The sequence below is a fragment of the Plectropomus leopardus genome, chromosome 20, assembly GCF_008729295.1.
Source record: "Plectropomus leopardus isolate mb chromosome 20, YSFRI_Pleo_2.0, whole genome shotgun sequence".
Classification (NCBI taxonomy): domain Eukaryota; kingdom Metazoa; phylum Chordata; class Actinopteri; order Perciformes; family Serranidae; genus Plectropomus; species Plectropomus leopardus.
Window position 1 is genome coordinate 10,000,817 of NC_056482.1, and position 20,270 is coordinate 10,021,086.

Below are 20,270 nucleotides of genomic sequence, written 5' to 3' on the forward strand. Positions count from 1 at the left end.
ACTTTAAGATATATATAATGGACAGCTGACTAATGCTCAAACACCACTTTGTGGGAATGTAATGCTGTTTTGTTTTTTTCAGACACATTGTGGTTCAGGCTGATGAGGTTGTTTGTATTGTTGCTTTTGAGACAAAATCATGCAACTTATTTAGGGAGCTAATTTTTAAACATGTTGTCAATCATCTTGATTCATAACAAATCTATTCATGTATGTCCTTTCTGGGAAAGCATATCGAGAACTAAATGCCAGATTGTTGAGTTTCTCCTCTGAGAAGTCTCCCAAATGTCGACTTTGTAAGGTTTCATCTCTGCATCACTTGACAAACGACTGGCCGTGGTTCAAGCACACAGCGACATCCTGTTTGATCTTCAATCTCAAACACATTCTTAACATAATTATGTTGGTTTATGGTTATTGGCTGCGGCCACAGTTGTTTCCCACAATGTTTATTTAAAGAAGAAAAAGTGTTTCAGCTAAGAGCCAAGATAATGTGTCCTGGGGTGCCTTTTAGTTCACCTGCACGGCGTGAGCTGGTGACTGCCCATCAGCCTTGTAATGGTTAGTAGAGGGGTTTTTTTGTAGTGCCAAAGATTCAGATTAATGATCTGAATTTGATGAATGTGGATTCTGATTACTGCATTTTTGTTTTCAAAATGCAGTCATATAACAGTGCAATTGGGCCTTGGCATGACTGAGTTGCAGTTCAAAGGGAACCAAGCATGACTTAAGTTGGCAAGAATCAGTTGCCAAAGGAAAATATGGGCTTATGGCATTCATTAGGGGCTTTGTAGAGTATCAGGAAGTCTACACATCTCTGAACATATTGTTAGTGTAATAGACTTCTTTTTTTCTAACACAGAAGTATTTGTTTAAAAGTTGTTGCATGTACTCACAGCTGAGCTACATCTGTTTGATACTATTGATATATATTATTCTTTCATATTTGATACATCAGTTTCATATTTGAGCAACAATCTGTAGAACTGCAGATGCCAGATGGGCGTCAGTTTGCACACAGCCTACAGTGCACATTAGCATTTGTAACCCGTTCCCATTCCCAGCATGTCAAATACAGACACTTTGTCACACCCCTAGGCATCTTATAGCATCCCACAGGGCACACTTTTTCTTGTTATACTACGCCTGTTGCTCTCAGCTTCAAGTGTTGTCATGGATGGTTTTACACTGAAGTTGGTTGAAAGCCTGGATGCTCCTCATATAGTCAGGTACCTTTGGCGTCGATATGTAACGCCAACGTGCGTGACAAAATGGCAATAAACCTGGGAATTGAAAATGGGCATGCATTTTCTTTAGGGAATGGATATAAGTATGTTGATCATGGTAAGCTTTTAGTAATGATGTTTGAGTTCTCACTGAACTGCTTAGTTAACAAAATCATCACCCTGGATTTGTTTCTAAAAATCGTACTCTTACTTGTTACATTTGACAATACAGTTGATATACCTTACATTTCACAGTGCACATCTACGTATATGGCAGGAGTAGTTGCTACTAGGCGAACAGTGAAGGCTCCAGGAAGTCACTCCTCTCGGCCAAGAAACGCACATAAACACCCCCCAATCCCTCCAAATTCTTGTTTTTATGTTTTTGTTTTTTATGAAGTAAACAAACACATAGCACATCAATTAACAAGCTTTAGAGGTGCTGGTAGCTGGATTTTGTTACACTTGGACTGAGCCAGGCCTACAGCTCTTGGGTTTCTAGACTTTAGGCTGAGCGAAGCTAAGAAGCTGTGGGCTTTAAATGTAAAGGGGACATGGATCTTGTCATCTAACTCTTGGCAAAAAAACAAAACAAAGGAACTAATTTCCTAAAATGTCCAACATTTTAGAGGCATTCAAATCCAAGTCTTTTGTAGCTTAAGTGGGAGAGGAGAGGACCACATGAAGAAATTTTGAAACAAGCTCCCTTTGACCATGGCATTCCACTGTGTGCACAGTTTAACACTCATCCTTGGAGAAATTTATCAAATTGTGAAACAGCATCAGAGGAGACACCAGAGACCCAGAGAGCATATGTCATAGTACAAGAGAAGTACCAGGGCCTCAGCTGACTCGGGCCATATCTGTCTCACTGTCAGTGCAGCCACATTCTTCTCCCACTGAGTGTGTTTACATGCACGAAATACTCTGTTTTTTTGCCCTTATTCTGAAAAAGACATTATTGCTACTAAGCTGTTTACATGGCTAATGACAATGAATTTTCCACTAACATTTCAGTTTTCATGCAGCAGCGCATACTCCCATCGACATACCGTTTATCACGTTAAAATGTGAAGAATTAATACAGGTAGAACCACTTGTCATTTTGCATCTTTACATCAAAAAGGTTTTTCAGAGTTTTCTACTGGTGGCAGACTTGTGGGTCTCTTTTTTTTTCCCTCACAGCCAAAGAAAAAGAGAAAAAACTTAAATGTCTTGAAAAGGTCGGTGCTGTGATATTTGTGCGTTTCCAAAAACTTGTTGAGTCTAAGTCTTAGATAAAGTTTATAAGCTTTATAAGGTGTGTTTCTCCCTCTGACCAGAAATGTGGGAATATCTTTTGCATGCATCTCTACTCCACAGCTTTGCAAAATGTTGGCAAATTGGTTTGTGCGCAACATATCCATGACAATGCACAGTGCAAGCTGCAGACATATGAGAGGCCGTCTGTTGCAAACTGCGGTGAAAACTCCAGTTGAGACGCATATTCTGCATGGCTTTATATATGTCCAAATAATGCTCTTAAAGCCCAAATAATACTGACCTATCCCACATGTCTTAACTGGACAACGCTAAACTCAGAAAACAGCCGGACACTGAATATTTTAATGGAATATGCTGTTTATATGACCGTATCAAGTTTAGCAAATGGTCACATTCATGTGCATCTAATTGTAGCCACTGTCGTTTGTGGTTGTTTTATATGGAGATCATCATACGTTGGTTTTGTAAGGATTCAGTATTTTCCTGATTCAAATGTTACATGATTATGTGTGTAGTTTCTCAAAGGCTGTAGGGTTAAATATGCTTGGCTCATAATAGGATGTGAAAGGTTGTGCAGGGTTTTTGCTCCAGAAGTTTGATTTAAAACACCACTGCCTGTGATTGCAACAGAAATGCTTTGCTAAAATCCAAAGCACAATTTGATTAAAACGATAAGGTGTGTGCTCTTTGTTCCTATTTGGCAACATGTTAAGTGCTAAGCGGTCACTGCTGTTTGGCTATGGCTTATCTTTGTTATGTTTTCTGTCTTTGCTGTTTGTGGTTATTTTCTCTTTGGTTGTTTGGCTGTTGTGGTTATCACTGGTCACGCTAACCAACCTTTTTATCCTCATAGAGTATTTTTATCCAAGCCACAGTTGCTGCTGCAGAAAACATAAACCCACCACTTTCTGTGTCCAGAGAATTTTCTCTCTGTGGCTTGTATCACAAAGGACGATTACTGACTTAGCTGGACAAATGCGATGGGCAGGCCATAACCCAGAAGAGGTTTTTATTTGAGTACATGTTGGAGATTTGAGAGGCTTCCAGGTTTTCCTCAGCAGTTATCCAGCTAACTTCATAATCCTGCTTTGTGAGAAGGACCCCCTGGGGAAAATATACCTGACAGCTGCTGTTGGCAAACAGCAAATCTTTGAGCTTTCATAAACTACTTGAGGTTGAATTACTTTGTCAGTTGGATGTAGGGATTGACAGGAGTGATATTTATGACGAGTTTGTGGACTAAAGGTTGATTGTTTTATTGTCTTTTAGAGATGGGAATTGATAAGATTTTATTAATACCTCTGCCATTATCAATTCTGCCTATCAGTCCAATTCAAGTTATTGTGTGGAAAAAGCGGGCCTGCACAGGTTTTCTGCATTAAGCGTGTTCTCTCTCTTCATTAGAAATGCAAATATGCCTGCTGAGTACTCTGAAAAAAACTGGGATGTGTACGGGGAGTATGAATAACCCAATTTCTCTGTATTCATGTAAATCCATATCCTGAATATGATCAGAACCGTAAAAAGCCTCATAAGCAAGTTACTCGTGTGCATGTAACCACACTCAATGTGACACTTGTTCACTCGTTGCTGGCTTATTTTCCCTCTTAGCACAGCAAGCTGTGATTGGCGAGTTGAGCTCGATGTAGCCTGAGAGTTCACTGTAGCAGCAGTCTGCCTTTCATCATATAAAATGGATGAAATGAGAAAATATTTGTACAGCATTTATTTTCATTTAGGTTTTCTTAGTCAAAGAAAAAATCTGCAAAAACTGTCTGTGTGGCACCAATGTCATTATAACAGGATATTTCCCCTTGGTAATGGACACGCTGTTCATCTGGAAAGCAGTGGCACTCGTGCATAGAGTGTCTTTTTACTGACGTTACAAGCAGCATTGTTTTCATGTGTCCTTGTGAAATGAAGGCACACTTTGGACTGTTTCTGTCTCTCCCCCACGACTCCTTTTATTTGGAAATTTCCAGCAGTATAGAAGCTTGAGTTTGATGTCAGGCAAGACAGGGCAGCTTTATTTATATAACACATTTCATACAAAGGGGCAATTCAAAGTGTTTTAGAGAGCATGAAAATAAAAAACACAATTATATATTTACAATAAAAGTAAAGAGATAAGATATAAAAGGTAATTTTAATTACTAAATAATTTACAGTTATTAAATAAAAATAATTAAAAATAGCAAAAATGCAGACAAGAGGTGCAAAGATAAAAAGATTATTTAAAATGATTTAAAATATAGCTTAAAAATAAATTAGCAGTCATTAATAGATGGAGGAGGCAGCGTAAAAAAAGTAAATGTTTTTAATTGAGACTTAACAGATATCTCAAGAACGCCATGTGGGAATTTCTTCAACTTTTAGTGTAAATGTCCACTTGCACTTAATGATAAACCGATTATATTTGGTGGTTATAGGTCAAAGGTCAAGGTCACCGTGACTTCATCTGTCGCTATCTCTTGAACGCAGTATCTCAAGAATGCCTATAGAGAATTTCTTGATACTGCGTCCACTTGGACTCAAGGCCAAGGTCATAGTGTGACCTTGTGTGACCCGACAGGGTGGAAGATGTGTGGGAAGCTTCCATGTTTTCACAGACTTGACTGGTGCATGAAGGCATACAACCTTGAGGCAGTAATTCTAGTTTGGCAATATGCAACTGTCAGATTAACATACCGGCATTGATAAAAGGAACTGATCAGCCTGGAGGCATACGATCCCAATGGACAATTTGAAACCGGTTCTCAACTGGATCTGGTTCTCTATACCTATACCTAGTTTTTCTGCTGTTCCGTCAAACTCAGTAAATGTGGTGCAGTTTACTCAGAGTGAAGCTGTTTTTTCAGCCAAGTATCTTATGTCATCTCTGAAAATCCAAGATGAGAGCCAGATCCTACGTGTTTGCCATCACAGCATCGAGGCACATTAATAATCTTTGTTTATAAATTCTCTCAGGTGACAAGAGGGTACATGAAACAGTGATTACATTGGCTTGATTTATTGTGTATACGATGTCGGCCTTACCTACCCGTAAAGGAAATGCTTCTCTGGAAAAGAAGCAGAACACAGTGAGAGTGAGTCTGTCCACTCTACAGCTGCAACAGTTAGACATAATTGATGTGTGGCGTTTCTAATTGTTGCTTTATTATTTTTCCAAATAATACTGGTAGTGCTAAGCATTTTGTTGCGTTCCCTGCCCCTCCTCTCTTCGGTTCCCGTCCTCCTTTGCTCAGGAATTCAGGGGAAACTCTCGTTTACACAGTTAGGACACTGGGGATAACATTTCATCACCCACCCCCTGAGACATGATAGTCATGATACTTCTCATGCAGTTTGCCGATCCAGACAGCATTGTTTGTGTCCTAAAATGTCCCGTCAATTCATGCCAGTGAAATGCACTAGAGTTTCTTTAGAGGTATTACTCATTTTTACTCACTTCCTTTACGCGTTGTAGCCTAGTGAAACAAATGGCCCAGAAATTTGTCATGAGGAATTACTGAAAATAGATTTTCCATTGACTGCAAAATGAGTAATTGATTTATATTGTGATTCCCGGTCAGATCCAAACACTGCTGGGGCACTGCTCAGTTCCAGAGAAATGATCACATCAGTCTGATTATTCAGCCTGGCTACAAAGCTTTGAGTCTCTCTTGTTTCCTTAGTTTTTTAAATCTGGTTTTCGCATCAAATTTAGATGTATTCTGTGACTTGGAATAATCTTCTCTGCTGGACCTCTGTTCCTGCTCCCAATTCAAATAGCTTTCAACACGAGACATACACTTGGGATTCTTTGCTGCCATATTGTCATCCCTCCAGTGTTTGTAGCTCCATGAGGAATATCTTGTGGCACAGCTTAAGGAGTTTAGCAGTTAGTTTTGTTTGGTCTTTTTGGGCTACTATATTTCTGATGCAACTATAAATGTTGTGCACTGGAATGAAAGTGAGTCTAGATTTACAGACAACATACAAGTAGCTTTTTTTTTTTCTCGGAAAAATGTGTAACTCAGGAAAGCCCCCATGTTATAGTATTACTAAATGAATGTCAACCGAGCCATGGGCACACATCCACTATTATAATGTATTTGTTTAATAGGTTGGTTGGGGTCCTTTTATAAATTTCAGACTTAAATTTTCCAACATTTTTTAACGTCTGCCCATACTGAGCTTCTAGGTGAAATTACACATAAACTGAAACAGCATAATTAGTCATTTAATGCAGTAGTTATTCCACAATGAAAGGAGGAAAACTGATGATTGCACATGAGGGAGATGGAAAATATTAGGCAATTTAAAATGATTACTCTCAAGCATTCTCTATATTTGTGTTTTTTATTTGTCTATAAATCCATTTATCAACAACCTTGTGTGCTACTGCATATGCGTCAGGAACCAGTTAGTAGTGTTGATAGGTATACTTGTCTTGTCTTGTTTGCACTGAAAAAAAGGCAGCAGTACAGTTCACATCAGAGGATTTTGCAAGATAGCAAATAGCAAACCAGTAATACATGTGCTGTAGCTGTTGTTCAGCTGTAGACATTGTTCTAGTGGTTTAAGGGTTTCCAAAAACACAGGGACTAAGTGCCAGAGCAGGCACATTTTTGATTTATTGAAACCACATCTGGAATTACTAACAAAACACTTTCAGATTTGGTTAAAACCGCAAATTATTTATTTTAGGAATGACAACATTATAAGCTGATGCAGTTTAGCATTTGAAAAGACAGAAAAATGCATCATGATAAAGTAAATAAGTTGTGTGGGAAGGAGCATGGAAAAAGTCCAAGATGTTTCTCAACAGCCCTTTGAGTGAAATAGAATTTACCGGAATTAACCTCAGTAGATGCATAATGAGATAACACCACTGAAAATCACGCCAATCAAAAAAGCTTGGAATGATTTAAAGTACATGGCACTGTTCCCCAGCACTGTGATACTCCATACTGAGTAGTAAGAGGAAAGTAAGAGCAAGTGTTGCTAGTATAATGTACACCATTGCATTACACAAGAAACTCTATGGATAAAAGGCAATAAACTCTTGCTTTTACAAACTGATGAATACATTTAATAACAACTGACACAACTATAAGGTCTAATGTATCCCATAATCCATCATAAACCAAATCCCCAAAATAATACATAATGTTCTGTCAAAGAAAAGACGTCAACATGTGTTTTCTATCAATATTCAGAAAGAGGATATGTAGCCTGTTAACTGAAGTAGACTGCTGCATTACAGAGACTGCTGTGAAGTCAAGGAGTTGACATGAACATTTGGCGTTGCTCTTTAATGACAGCTCCCGCACAGTTTAACATTGAAAGGATCTAAAGGCACAGAAAGAGGTCAGCTGTTGGATAAGCTAATAATCATAGTCCATCTGATTTTAAATACTTTGAAAAATACGATGAATTACTAATCTTTTTTTTCTACCTTTGGATAAGTCATAGACATGTCAGCAATTTAAATGTCTGTGAATAAATCTTTCCAAATGGATCAATTTGATGAATCATGAGCAGAAAAAGATCTTAGAGTCAGGGGAGGTGAATGTTTGTTTCACATTCCTTCCAACAAGTGACCAAAATAAAACAACAAAGTAGGATTTTTATCAGCAGGAGAACAGCATTTCTCTGTGCCTTCCATTACTGTCACAAATTACTGTTGGACAAATAAATGGGTTTTAAAATTTGACAGTGCTATGGTTGAAAGGGTAATTTGGGTTTTTTTAAGCAGCGTTGTATGTGATACAGTGTATTACCTACAGCAGATTGTGGCTGGCTGGACCCCAGTTTAGAAAAGAAGACAGGAGGACCACCATTGAAACCAGACATGTACTGCTGTGGTTGCAGGCAGCAGCACAACACACTTTAGTCATCAAAAAGGGCCCACCTAGAACAGTCAGTATCAGTTTAAGTTGTATGCTATATTAAGAATATTTTCAACAATTGACCTTGCTTACAGACAACCATTTACAGGAAACTGGTGCTGTTTTTTGCTCTTTTCAAAGCCACCAGACTCCTTTGACAAAAACAAAAACAGCTGCTGGTCTACTTTTGCCTGTTTTCTTTGTTTGTGTTATTGTGTGACTTTGGTGAGTCAAATCCAACCCTTTAAAACACCAAAATCAAACAATAACACAAACTAACTGATTGAAGCACCTGTAGACCAACACGTGTGTGTGTTCAGCAAGGTAAAATTACTGTTTTTTTAAAATGAGTCTGGCTTTGAAGGGAGCTTAGATAAGTTTTGACACTAAGGTGAAACAGTGACAATATTCTGAACATAGCATACACTTAAACTGATATTGAACATTTTAGCTGGTTAAAATATGTTTTGCTGCTGCCCCTGTCCACAGCACTACATCGCTTAGCTTCAGTGTCACTACTCCTGTCTGTTTCTCCAAACTGGGGGTGTGCTGACTGCCATCTACTGTAGGTAATACACTGACTATGGATAGGAACATCATACAGCCCCATTCCAAAAATTCTGAATTATTCCTTTAAGGCTAAGGTTAAGCACCAACCCTACTTCATTTGAAATGAGACAAGAGCGTTGTCTGGGTTAAAATTACTATTTTATTAAAGGGATACTTTGCTAATTTGTATCAAAACATTGTGGGCTGGTGGTCTCTTGGGACTGTTGCTTGAACTTCAGGCTGTACTTTGGCATTTTTGTATTGCCTGCGATTGCCCACTGCCAGCTGCTGCCTCAAAAAGTAAACAGCTGATCAGGAGACACACCTACCCCTCTGTTTCTCTGTCAAACTCAGAATAAAATCATATAAAACAATAAAACTGGGCAGTGATGACTGAATATAAGTCAAGGTTAAGCTACCGTACTGCCTATTTCTCACCTAAATGTTTTAAGAAAAGTATTTTAACGCCCCGTTTTGCCATAATGGTAATATTTTGTGAACAGGAAGTGGGTGCCATGTACTGCTTCCTGTAAAGTGAAAACGGAGGCTGAAAAAATAGAGATCCAATAGTAAAACTAAACAGCGTTGATCAAATATAAACCAAGATTGTTTTACTGAGTTGCGTATTTCTCACCTTTAATGTTTTCGGAAACACGTTTTAGCTATCTGTCTAAATGTAATACGAGATTCTGCCAGCCGCCATTGTTTCACATCAAATCACCAACCAGTGGTACCATTCTCGTAGTTGTCGGTTTTCTACCTCTTGATCAAAAGCACCCTTTTTCTCTGTTTCTTCTGGTCATGTGGCACCAATTTAAAAAAATACTTCTGTCTTTCAGCTGCAGAGATGGCCTAGTTTTATGTGAGGTCCCTCTTTATATCAGTACAATACTTTATTAAGGTTAGGGTACTTTCATACAATAGTAACAACTCTTTCAAGGTCAAGGAATGACCACTGTGGTGGTTAAAAGAAACCACCATTGACTGTAGGAAATTTTAAATGCATAGAAGTCAGATGGCAAATTCTCATGTTTTGTTGACCCATTCAGGCAGGAGTCATAATAACTGTAAGGCTGCTAGAGGGATTTGTCACTTCACTGTAACCCCAAGTTGTTTTTGCTGTCCTTTTGCCAGTTTATTATGTAGTTTCTCAGTAAAACAATGGATGGAGTTCAAACTTGTTCATCCCATTGTTTAAGAATTCAGCTCAGTATGTTTACAGGCTGTATGAAAGCACTGTAGTTAGGAGCTCCTAATATAAGCCCCAAGTTCAGTTTCTCTAGCTTCATCCATAAACATCAAGAGCACCCGGAGCTTTTCCACTTAAGTGAACAGGCTGTTTTAGTGTCATTTAGATTTATGTAACTAACTTATCTGCTATTAAACCTTTGTAACTGGCAAAAATACCCCCCATCTGTGCATCTGGCTGGAGAAGAGTGCTTTCATCTCCTATTGTGACTAGATTTACCTTCTTCACCATAGCAGCTCAATATGAAAACAAACCAAGATTTACATTTGTTTTTGCTGCATGCTGTCTCCTATAGCTCTACCATCATTAGCAGGTAAATCAAAGGCTTTTTTCATGTGATGTTTTGCTTCAGTTTGCCTTCTTTTGGTCACCCTAGTGTTTTTAAATGTGCATAGAACTTTTGTCTCCCAGTGTCTACAGTGAAAATTGTAACAATCAAACAAATATGTATATTTTGATTGTTTTGCTATTTCTGCTTATTCCCATTTTGATTAATTATGCATTTCAGTGATCATGTGCATGACCCACTTTAGTAAATACCCTGCACAGGCGGGGTTAGTTGCACCTGCATGTGCAATTCTGGGCCGAAAGACCTCATTTGAACTACATCATTACTTAGAAAAGGCCTTTTCCTTTTTTTAACACCTAGTTAACAAGATGCATGTTTGTTGCTGTGCTGCATCACTGTAGCAACGGCATGCTTAATGAGCACCTCCAAAGTACTTTACAGTGCAAAATAAAAATAAACAGGGCTTAAGAACACCAGTCTTGAACCAATGAACCAAAAAACTAAAATCATTTTATGTTGTTTAGAGAGTAGTTACTTAACAGAAGAGAAAGGGAAAGTAGTGTTTTTGTAACTCCACTTTATTTATGATTATTACTTGTTTTTCCTGAATGCCTGTGCTCAGACACATCAATTATTGGTCACTTTCGTCTGTTTTTTCTGTCCTATACAAATATTATTGATATTTATGTTAATAATTCATAGCACATACGCCCTGGAGCCTGCCATTATTGTGTGTCACTTTAATGGTGTCGTACTTTGCACTATATTGAATAATATTTTTGTAGAAGTCGAGCCAATCGGCCCTGAGTAATTTCTGCAGGTCCTGTCATTAATATATTAGATTGCTGCTGGAAGATCTCACAGTCTCTGTTTAACTGTGTTGTGAGTGGGAGGGGGAGCCAGGTTTTTCAACTCTGAATTATACTCGTCATTCATATTTGCTCCAATGGGGGGGTATTTTACAAAACATTTTCATCTGTATTATTTTTTCATAGATAAGATGTAAAAGAGCTGTTTAGCCACATACTTGTCAACAGTTCAGCTGAAGTGGTGATATGCCCTATTAGGTAAAGGATGAATCCCCATCCTGTTCCTTAACAGCACTGAGGACGATGCAGTGAAGTGTAAGTTATCACAGTGAGAGCAGGGGAGGACATGTTAGTGTTAAAGAGCATTCCTTAGTGACGGATGTAGAACACAAGCAGCAGCAAACATCCTCTCTCTCCTGTCTTATGTCTTTGGTGCATTGCACTTAATGAATTAAAGTGTGTTAGATTTATACATACAGTTTAGATAATCATGACTTTGCTATTGAATTCACTCTGTTATGATTCTTTAACCAAAATGCCAGGCACAAGGACAACAAATATGGTCCAACAATACTGAATTTCTTTCTTACAAATGAAACATCTCTTTGCCTTCTTTCTTCTTTTTTCTTTGTCATTTTTCCTTCATTTAAAAATTGTCATTTTTCTGATCCTAATCAGACATCGTTTCAACATTTTCAGTATTACTAACAGAGTTATTTGATTTAGTTCCTCGCAAATGCATTTTGCCATCTGTTTCCATTTGACAGAAGACTAATACAAAACATGCCTTTGCCGGAGAGACCATGAGTTTGAGTGTTCTTGCTTTATAATGTCTCCTAAAGCCTGGAGTTGTTTTATCGGAATTGTTTGACAGCTATTGTTTGGATGATTTTGACCTGTTGCCCAGAGTACACATACTTAAGCACTATACAGTAGTTATCCAGTTTGTGGAGGACAGGCTGTAAATGGAGATGGATGCTCTCTCTCTCTCAAAGCCTCCATGTATTCAAAGGCAGTGCAGGGTGTTGGGTAGATGTAAGCTACCAGCTGAATATCTACCGTAAATGGACATCAAGCCTAAATTTTAGAGGAAAGAACATAAATTATATACAGACGTGGACAAATTTGTTGGTACTCTTCCATGAAAATAGAAGATCCCACAATTTTCTCTGAAATAACTTGACACTGACAAAATTATTGTTATTGTTATTTCCATATGTAATGAAAATAGATTTTTACTTATATACTTTACTCTGTGACATACCAGAGGAACACAGGTATACATGAGACTTTTGCTTTTAACTCGATCAGTTTTCAGGAGGAATGAAAAATTGTTTCAATGAGCTGTAAGGATACCAACAAATTTGTCCACGTCTGTATATAACTACAGGACAGAGTGCAAGATTTAGGGAGATTTAGTGTCAGTGGTGAGGATTGCAGATTGCAACCAGCTGAAATTTATATAGTTGATATCTAGTGTCGGCAAAAATGTTGTCGAGCATTTGCAGTCCATCGTTAGCACTCTTTAGCTCGTTCACTATATGAAGTAAATGCCGCTGTCACGTTGAGCGTCAAGTGAAGCCCATTCAAACTTTAATACTTTATAAAAAAAACCACACAAATATTTGAATATTCGTATAGAACAGCCAAATACGATTTGACTGGTATAAATTCTAAATCAGGTATAGCCCTAACAAACACTGAATAAAGCAGTTTCACAGACAAAATAAGTGCTGCCCTGACCCACTCGTTGTGGACGGGCAGCTAACTATGGTTGCTGGTATAAGAAATAAAAATGGCCTTATCCAGAGCTGGCCTTTGGTTTGTCTATTCTGGGCTACTGTAGAAACATGGTCGTGCTATATATATATATATATATATATATATATATATATATATATATATATATATATATATATATATATATATATATATATATGGCTCATTCTAAATTAATGAAAACATGTTTGTTATTGCCACGTCACTATGGACATATTCTTAATCATTTATATTCGATTTCTGCCAATGTATGCCCCTAGATTACACACAATGTACCTTTAAATCAGAGTGTTTTCATATGGCATAGGTACACGTGTTAACATAGAAACAGGTATAAGAGATTGGCATCTGTGTTGAATGAGTGCTGATGTCCACGCATTTTGATATTCTCCACAGGGTCTGACCTTAAATATCAGCTTTAATATATGCTAAACAGTAATAGATCCTAACTCAAATGAGTTACATGACTTATTTGTTGTGGTCTGTTTTACATTCAACTCAACATTTTCAGATCACAGCCATTTTTCCTTCTCTGATCAGTGTATCAACAATCTATTTCTAATATTTTGGTTCCCTAAAATCCTGCTCTTGTTTCTTTTGGCTGCAGCTCATTCAACCATCTGTTTCTGTCCGTGGAGAACTGTAGTGTGGTCACGCTTTGGTCACGCTGTGGTTTTGCCATGGTTAGGAGATGTGGTGATATGTAAACCGCAGGCTCTGCTCTGTATCCAAGTCTGTGCTCCAGTTGTATTTAACATGTCACTACATTCTACCCTAAAAAATAAATATCTAGTATACTGGCACTTTGCACAAAAAAGGTATTAGTACACCCTTCTGTGAAAAAGGACCTATTTGACAAGAAAATCAGCTGACTGAAAGCAATTTGAGGGCCATTTTAAGCCTTAATTTATTTTCCCATTTGTGAAAAAGTGAAAAGAATAACCTGCTAATGTGTCTGTCCTGAAGGACAGAAGTTAGGCGAAGGAAATGTTCGCCTGTACCAGTGAACAAGCTGCCATATATCAGTACCGTCATGTTAAATTGTAAACAGCTGTAGCATTAAATGTTAATGCCATATTTTGGAAACAGGACTTAATGTTTGGTGGTTTTTGGCAGCACAGATGTCGCCCCTTCCATTGAGAATTTTGCTTGTATGCTGCTGGATTTCAATATTTGTGAGTCAGTTGTAACATAATTTAATGATATTCACCACTACCACCACCATCAGTGTGTTTGTCCAGCTGTGAAGATCATGATAATGTTATACAGCAATTATAGAGCTACATTATGCTGTTTAAGTTACTCAGACATTTATCGTCCTTCTCACCTTGTCCTTGTCTCTCCACCCAAGATTCTGGATATGTTCTATTTTTAAGGAAACATGCACATTTACATGTTTTATTTTAAATTATAATCTGAGCTGGCCAATGCTGGCTAATTTTCAGGAGTCCCTGGACTGAATATCCTATTTCACTACATGCAAGTATTTAAAATAACATGCAAACCGCAAAGCCTCTGGTTGGCTAACATATGTCACATACCACATATCTCTGTTGGCTTGCACACTGCATGTCATGAGAACATATGAACCAGATAAAACGAGACATACAATACAGTAACTACCTCACATGGAGACATAATAGTCGGCAGCTATGACACAACCACACTGAAAAAAGGAGAACGGTTAATCAACTTAAACTAATTCAAGTGGTAATAATAAAATTAAATGATAAAAAGTCAAATCAATTTTTTTTATTTAATTCTTTTTATCATTCTTTAGCTTTACATTCGTGTTCCTGATGTGTTCAAATCCTAAAATTTAAATTTTGGTCAAACTTCCTCTGTTTTAGCTTCAAAATCCTATTTTTCCCAAGCCCCTCTAAAAACTTTGTCCCACCTGACTTGACATAGGTCTTTGCATGGTGCTGTTGCTGCATATAAACCCCAAGTACTGCTGTGGACTGTGGTCAGTTTGGTTCCGAAAGTCGCACAATAACTAACTAACTAAAAAATCAAGTTGGCAAGACAAGCAATTCCCATGTGCTGTGAGGTAAAATGACTGTTTCAGTCAGTTGCCTCCGCTGGCTTTGAAGAGAGCTTAGATAGCATCAGTTTCCCACCAGAAAGGCGTCTCTAACAGCAAGGTACAGCAGTGAAATAATCTTAATGTAGTGTGTACTTAAACCGATTTTTTGCCACTGCTCCCATCCAGAGCCACTAATCTCCTTTGACAGAAACAGCTATTTTAATTTGCAGAACACAATGAGTTAATGGCTGAGTGGGTGTTTCTGTTTAAAAAACACAGAATTTCATGGCAATTCATTCAATAGTTGTTCAATATTTCAGTCTAAACCAAAATGTTGGACAGCTCAGCTTAAAACAGGAGATGTAGAAGCAAGTATCCAGCACATTTACTGTACAAACACGTGACAAAATCTGATCATGAATACTGCATATATCAAAATTCTATGTGTTTTCTGATCACCAAGAGGCACCAGTGACCTCTCGTAGCCCTATAAGACTTCATTCGATGCTTTCAAGTGTGATTCCTGGTAATCTTTGTCTAGACCAAATCTGACTAACTTAAGGTCTTAGGGAAAAAAAAAACAGAACATCTGCTTTATACATTTAAATCTATATGAAGAAGTGAACCTTTTATATCAGGATGGAAGATATTCCTTTTAAAGGCAAATAATCTCCCATAAACCACTGTTGATTTTAGTTCATCTTTCAGCAGGCCAGTTCTTTGATTCACTTTTTTTTCTTTCTTTACATTTAAAATGGCCATCCATTGTGAAGTGCTAATTTTTTTCCACTCTGTTTATGTAATGAGCTGTAAAATCTGTTAATAATAACAAATTAATTAAATTAACAATAATCCCCTCAAGATTCTTTCAACATTTCCCTGAAGTAGAGGTTGCATGCTTTCACAGTAACCCCAGTGTTGGAAGGGGATTGGTAATATCTGGCTTGTGTCCAGTAGCATGGTTTGAGTTAGAAACACATGGAGGGGCCGATGACGGTTTACTGTAACAGGCCACAGACAGCCGTGCTTTATATGATTTCCTGAAGTGTCAGTATCAGAGACATCACACACACCCCTGCACTTGTCCTCAGCTTTTTAAGTGAAAGTTTATATAAATGAAAATCTGGGTTTCTCAACTCAAAATGTGACATAAAAGCAGATAGATTTCATTATGGATTACACTACACATTTTATAACGTGGTCAGAGTCAAATCCGATTTGCTTGAGCCTTGAACACAGCTGAGGAAAGGCAACAAAGAGGCAGAGGCCTGGGCTGTCTCTGTTATAGCTGACTGGTAGTATTTTGGCTCCAGCTGTCCGCAAAAGCTGAGCGAAGCTGAAGTGCTTTGCTGCAGTGAGTCTCACTGAAAAACTGCCGGTTTTGTTGGATTATGTTGCAGATGCCAGCACAGCAGGAGTGCTATACATGGCCAAAGTAGCTGCTAACAGCAGATGGATTGCAGAGCTTATATGGACAGAGGTCGTTATTTCATGTGACCCTTTTCTGCCACACAAAAGTAGCCATTTTTTAGTTGCTGTGTGTTATAACAGTACATGTATATGGCTGTGTATTGGTCTAACAGGCAGGAGCCCTCATGTACTGTTTTTGATTTGGGATGTTCATGTTGGCTCACTGTGGTGAACTCACACTATGGCCAAACTGGTACATGCTGGTACTGTGAAGCCGTTTTGTCAGAACACTGATTCAGATAATATGGCAACAGACATGGCTCGGGGCATTATATTTTCGGGTTGTCTGTTGGTCCATCCTATTCTTGTGAACGTGATGGTCAAAAGTAAAAGTGAGAGTAACCACTTATAGCTTCTCTATATTTGAAACATTGTCAACTGTTGTGGCTACACATGATTCTGAGTAGACATGGATGTAAACTATAACTGCAACCTGACCGGTTTACAGAGGCATAAAACAGCAAGGTGGTAATTTTAGTCCTGGAGTGGGCATAAAGTTGTTTTGAAGAAATTAATCCGCATTTTGGGAAACACACATTACTGCATTTCCCTAAAAGGCTTTTGGTATAGTACCTCAGGAACCAAAAGTGCCACCTACAAAGAGTTAACTAGTCTGCACCTCATTTATTGTCCACAGAACAGGACTGCACAAAAATGAGCAGACTGCAGTGAGAGTCTCTCTATGGGATATTAATAGCACATCGAACAAAGCTCCGACAGCCTGGCATGTTTTTAACTGTGAGTGAGGATTAGATTCCACTTTAAAAGTTGTCGGCAGTCGGCCCACTGAATGATGTTTTTTTCTCAGTCTACAGCTGCTGCTAGAGACTGCAAACATCCTTTCATTTTTTAGCATCGTTGACGAATGTATGAAAAACTTGCCAAGGTATGAACAGTTGTTAAAACTGCCAAACCTCAGCTCTGAGCTCTGTGTTCTCTACTGACCAATAAATGGACTGCAGTGTGTCTAGCTCCACCTTTTATTAACATATCTGTGTGCAAGGTACCCCAAGCAGAGGGGTGACCAAAAATGGTAGCAGTGCCAAAGGTACTAAAGGTACCATTCACAACTTTTCACAATGGAAACGCAAACAAATGCATGCCGAATTGTACTGAATAGTAATGACCTGTTGGTGGAAACGCCCCAATGTTTGTTTTATTGTTGAGAGTTCGGTGACTCCCAACAATAAGTATGAAGCTGGAGAAGCTTGTTGTTTTTACACTGAGGTTTTTGTACAGATTATGAAAAATATACTTATACAAAATGAGATTGAACATGGAATGAGTCTTCAGTAATGTCACCCATTGGTTTGTGGACAGCCGTTTTGGGTTTTTGGAGCCAGAAGTGAGCATATTTGGATGAGAGGGTGGAACTGAGGAGTGTAGGGTGGATCTGATTCATAGACTGCAGTGATGCCTTAAATGTGTGTAATGTGCACTCTTAATAAACAGGTGAGTCATAAAAAATTTCAACCCCTTACAGTCATCATGAATGCTGAAATTGGTTATAGTGAACAAAAATGTTTTTTGCGAGGCTGTAAACATGTCTGTTTTTGTTGCAAATTTGGGCATTTTAAACACAGGAGCCCAGTGGGATTTTCTCTGTCTTGGAGCCAGCCTCAAGTGGCCATTTGATGAACTGCAGTTTTTTGCACTTCCTCATTCGTTTCACTGTTAAGCCTCAGAGGTTGAAGCTTGGTTAGTTAGTGAGCTTTAGAGGTGCTGGTAGACTGGTTCTGTTGTCTCTGGACAGAGCCAGACAAATTGCTTACCCCCTGTTTCTAGTCTGTATGCTAAACTCAGATAATTGGCTGCTGGCGTTAACTTCAGTTAAATGTACAGATGTGAGAGCCTTTTTGATTTTCTCATGAAACTCTGCAAGAAAGTGAATAGGTATATTTCACATAATGTTTAAGTATAGTATATTGGACCAATGTTTCCCAACTGTTCCAGTCAGGGGGTCGAGATTTCTCTTAAGTCATTAGCTCAAGGTCCACACATTATAAATGACCACATATTCAGTTTAATTTCACAAAATGTAAACAATACTGAGAACACAAAAAATAAATCATAGCAAAAACAAACACAAATGGCACTGAAAAGCTCTATGCCTGAAGTTGACTGTACTTTAAGCAAGTCATTTGTGGTCCATTCAGAATGGACCTGTGACCACTTTTGGACTGCAAACCAACAGTTGGGAACCACTGTATTATGCTATAGTTACCATGATGACAGATTTTCCTATAACTAGAAGCAACAGTTCCCTTCAGCTTGTGACGACATTGCGTTGCTTCAGTCTCTGAAAACATATTTTTTATTACAATTACCAGGCTTTCCTGTTACCACTGTGTCACAAGAGAGAAAATGAAAACAAAAGCGCAAGAATTAAAAGCTGAGTTTTGAATTAGTGACATTAAATTGAGCGATGCGATTCCACAATTTTCTAACCAGACTGCTTGTTTGTTTAAAATGAGGGGCCTCACCTAGGGGTATTGTACCAAAACTGTGTGACTGTCACGGGCAGTGAACACTGAGTTCAAACAGTCATTAACCAATAGGTTATGTTAATGTACCATGTTAGTGATCAAATGGGGCGCCATTATTTCTCAGGGCAGATGTATATATGCGCTCACCCTGGATACAGATAGAAACAGCTATGCAGTGAGCAATTCTTTTTGAATAGAAGAGGGGAATATGTCTCAGGGAATATTTGTCATGTAAAAGGCCAGCTAAATTGTTTTTATTTGGGGAAGAAGTGATTGTTTTTGCCCTAATCTTATTTTTTTTTCTCCTTTTTTCCTTATCCGAACAATAGGGATTCAGGGGGGATTTTAGGAGAGAATGGAAGAATGGAAGAAAACTTTTAAACTGGTGGACTACCGTATAAATACATTTATATATATTTTTGCACTAGATTTGTTTAATCAGTATAGTGATAAAGTACTTTCAAACTATTAAGGCTTTTTAATCAAGTAAAACGTATAAATAAAGGATTTCGTCCCCCTAAAATAATCTCTTTCACAACAAAAACCTCTGAGCTAGCAACCTACACACCAAACCATCTTTTAATGTTTTATGTATGGTGTTTGTTTGTTTTTGAGGATTTACCCATTTACAGGTTCCACCAAAAGTTCTCTCTCTCTACTCTAAGCCCACTGTCGCTGCTTCCTCTGCTCAGCGCTGCCCAAGAGGAGGATTGTGATTAATTTAAAGAAATACAAACAACCTAGAGTGAATGTTTCTCGATTTTTGGCACAGTACCAGATAGGTCTGGCTATGTGAGACTATGGTGTAGTCGACACTCATTTTTAAAGTTTTGCAAATTAAGATACAGTCAGATCAGACTACATGTAAAAGGGTTTGCTTTAAGTAAATAACCCACAGAGAGATGTCGCTTTATTAAAACCTATTAGCCTCATTAAGCTCACAGTTTTGGCTTTATGGATTCCAATGGGTTGATGTTGCTGTGTGCCTGCTAGATGTAGAAGCAGGCTGTGGTTTTCTTGCATTAGTCAGTATAATGTGATAATATGTCAGGACTATGCAATTATCAACATTGCAGATTTATCAGTACTTTTATCTGTCAGATATTCGACTTGTTGTCATCTTAGTACAACACCAGATATTAAAAACATTTTATACATTTTATTTGTGTTGTCGAGGTATTTTGCCAGTAACAACTGGCTCTAATCCACCTTCCTCTTTCTAAATTTCAGTGCTTGCATGAAGCTCTGGAA

General features: G+C 38.1%; 1 protein-coding gene across 3 annotated transcripts in view; it reads left to right on the forward strand.

The window, feature by feature from the left end:
- ccbe1 (collagen and calcium binding EGF domains 1) overlaps positions 1–20,270 on the forward strand; it is a 70,227-nt gene that overhangs the window by 26,605 nt on the left and 23,352 nt on the right. The gene's annotated exons all lie outside the window — the stretch shown is intronic.